The following is a 3,771-nucleotide window of genomic DNA, read 5'->3' as shown; positions in this document are numbered from 1 at the left end:
GCCAGACAGTGCCGGCTGGCGACTCCCAGGGGGAGGGCCTTCTCGGTGGGAGCTCCCACCCTCTGGAATGAACTACCCCCAGAGATCCGGGTGATCCCGGATCTCCCTTCCTTCCGCCGCGCCCTTAAGACATGGCTATTTCAACAAGCAGGACTGGCCTAGGGGGAGATTTTTAGCGGGGTTTTAAAAACAATTTTAACTTGACACAGGCCAAATCTAATATTTCATTTTAATTATGTTTTTAAATTGGGGTATTTTTGTATTTGTTTTTTATCACGCTGTCAGCCGCCCTGAGTCCGTAAGGAGAAGGGCGGGGTAAAAATTCAATTAAATAAATAAATAAATAAATAAATCCAATTTACTCTAAAATATAAAATTTAGAGTAAATTTACTTTAATAAATAAATGAAAATAAAAGAGTTTGAACATTTAAGATGAAGTGTTAAGATGAAGATAAAACAAAAACTGATTTCTTATGATTTTTAAAGGCATTGACAATCAGATTAATGTCTAAATTGATCTTCACAAGTTTTTGAACCTTTTCAGACCAAGTTCCAAATGTTCAAAGAGCTTCAGTCATAAATCTAATTCCAAATTCCACTATAATTCCTCTTAATGAGTACTTTAGCACTTCTGTTCAAAATATCCTGTTTTCCATGAGAGCAGCAAACAGGAAGTAAAATTTATGGCAGATAAAGAAAAATAATTTTTTTATTCCTTCTAATGATCTAACATAGATTGATGGTTTCCTGCTATTATACATTGATGGGTTTTTTTTTATTTCTATGTGTGAGTAGGTGTATAATTTTGTTAAGAATTTTTATTACAATAGTAAAACTTAATATAAAGTAAATTTAAAGAATAAGAATAGAATAGAAAGAATAAAAACTGCAAAGAAAAAGAGATGAAAGAAAAAAGTAAGAATAGAATACAGAAAAAGTAAAGAAATATCTATAGAGAAGTTACTTCCCACCTTTAACTCTAGCAAGTATAAATAAAATTTAGTGTCTCTTCATCCCCTTGAAGGTTACAAGCAATTAAATAGTTGTCTCACATATTTAATATAAGCAGTATATCAAGATGGTGTAATGTAAGTTAGATGCAATAGAAAAGGTTTAATTACAGATGATATTACAATGAATAAGGAAGTGACATAAAGTTGTATTCTGGCCCTATTTAATATTTATCTCATTATTATTATTATTATTAACATGGATTTATATGCCGCCCTTCTCCCTATAGGACTCAGGGCGGCTTACAGCATATCAAAACACATAAAACATCGTCCCCCCATAAAAACCTGTTAAAAACCAAATATTTTTTTTCGCTGTATAATTAATTAAAATTTAAATTAAAATTATCCCTATTTAAAAATTCTCCCTAGGCCAGACCCGCTTGTTGAAAAAGCCATGTCTTGAGGGCGCGGCGAAAAGGTAGGAGGTCCGGAATCGTCCGGATCTCGGGGGGTAGTTCGTTCCAGAGGGTGGGGGCACACACAGAGAAGGCCCTCCCCCTGGGGGTCGCCAGCCGACATTGCTTGGCCGACGGCACCCTGAGGAGGCCCGCTCTGTGGGAGCGTACCGGTCTGTGGGAGGGGATCTGTGGCAGAAGGCGGTCTTGGAGATATCCAGGCCCGATGCCATGGAGCGCTTTAAAGGTGGTAACTAACACCTTAAAGCGCACCCGGAAAGCCACTGGTAGCCAGTGCAGCTCGCGCAGCAGCGGTGTTACATGGGAGCGACGAGTCCCTCCCAACACCGCCCGCGCGGCCGCATTCTGGACCAGTTGCAGTCTCCGGATGCTCCCCACAGGGAGCCCNCTCCCACTCCTAACTCACCGAGACGCCGCAGCATGATACCGTGGTCCACGGTATCAAAAGCCGCTGAGAGGTCCAAAAGAACAAGGACAGAGGAATAACCCCTGTCCCGGGCCCTCCAGAGATCATTGACCAACGTGACCAATGCCGTTTCCGTGCTGTGTCCCGGCCTGAAGCCCGACTGGTATGGGTCTAGATAGTCATTGATCTGGAGACTACATTACTTCAGAATAATGGCTGTTGTCCATCATTAATTGCAAGGAAAAAACTGTTCCTTGTTATATGTGGATGACAGTGTTCTTTTTTCACATGCTAGATTGCATTGAAAAATGTATACATAATCTTTGAGTAAGGACAGTAATGAAGCCCGGCCATTACTGTTGGAAGTCAGGATAAATGTTCAATGAACCATGTCATTTACAATCCCCCATCCATGCTCTCCCCAATGCATTTGCTAAAAGAATGTGCAGATCATTAAATGCACATGGGATGCCTCAGGAATGAATGTGGAGGGCCTAATGCAGGCACAAGACCACTTTTCTTGAATGTCCCAGGGCTTCCCATACCCCCTGAGATACCCTGTGCTCTGCTTCCCATTCCTTGGGGTCCCCCCCCAACCACTTGGGCTTCCTCCATCCCTCACAATCACTCACTTACATTGCAGAGGTGGGGGAAGGGAAGGAGAGCAGCCCTCTCTTGCTGGGCCACATGGGAGAATTCCATAAGTGGGATCTTTTTTGATCCAGCCACTCATGCAGCCTAGCAATGAAGTGGCTGAGCAGTGCTTTGCAAAGAAACATTTAATTCACCAGCAAAACAGCCCATTCCATGCAGGGAAATCCCTGCATTTGAAAATAACCAAGTTCAAAGGGATCTTGATGGTCTTCTAGTCCAGTGCTTTTCAACCTATGGTATGCATACCATTGGTGGTACTTTGACACCTGGCAGGTGGTACGCATATGACAGTTGAAAAGCACTGTAAAAAAGTGGAAAAGTGTAGCAGGGGATGAGCTGAAGTGGCAACAGTGTCGTACAAGCCTGTGGGAGAGTCAGCTGGAGGTGTGGTGTTGCCGGGGCTCTGCTGAGCATCCAGGATTGGTATGTGGCTCCAACTGATTGGCGCTTCTGGGAGTGGCATGCAGCCTGGGGGAGAGGAGTCAGCTGGAGTTGCACTGAAGAGAAAAGGAGGAGGAGGGGGGAGAGAGGAGAGGATATAAAAGGAGGAAGTTTTGGAGGGAGAGAAAAAAAAGATGGGGAAAGAGAAGGGGATGGAGAAAGAGATGGAGAAGAGAAGAGGCTTCTGTGAGATAAACAGAAGGGAGAGAAGGGGATAGGATAATGCAAAGATTAATGTCAGAGAAACAGACACAAGTTTCCCATTAAAAGTGTACAGATAGTCCTCAACCTACGACCACAATTGAGCCCAAAATTTATGTTGCTAAGTGAGAAATGTATTAAATGACTTTTGTCCCATTTTATTAATTTTCTTGCCGCATTTGTTAAATGGATCACTACAGTTGTTAAATTAGTAACATGGTTGTTAAGTGAATCTGGCTTCCCCATTGACTTTGCTTGTCAGAAGGTTGCAAAAGGGGATCACATGACCCTGAAACATTGCAACCATCATAAATATGAATCAGTTTATTTATTTATTTAATTTAATTTATATACCGCCCTTCTCCCGCAGGACTCAGGGCGGTGCACAGCATATTAAAACAAGTACAAATACAAAATACAAAAAATATAGACCCCTATAGAAACCACATTAAAAACCAAATATTAGAAGCTGTTATTCCTATTAAAATTATTCTTAAAATCATCCCTAAGTAAAATCCTCCCTAGGTCAGGCCCGCTTGCTGGAAAAGCCATGTCTTGAGGGCGCGGCGGAAAGTAAGGAGATCCGGAATCGTCCGGATCTCGGGGGGTAGTTCGTTCCAGAGGGTGGGGGCACCCACA

The sequence above is a fragment of the Protobothrops mucrosquamatus genome, unplaced genomic scaffold, assembly GCF_001527695.2.
Source record: "Protobothrops mucrosquamatus isolate PMUCROS unplaced genomic scaffold, P.Mucros_1.0 scaffold482, whole genome shotgun sequence".
NCBI lineage: Eukaryota > Metazoa > Chordata > Lepidosauria > Squamata > Viperidae > Protobothrops > Protobothrops mucrosquamatus.
This window is presented reverse-complemented; position numbering follows the sequence as displayed.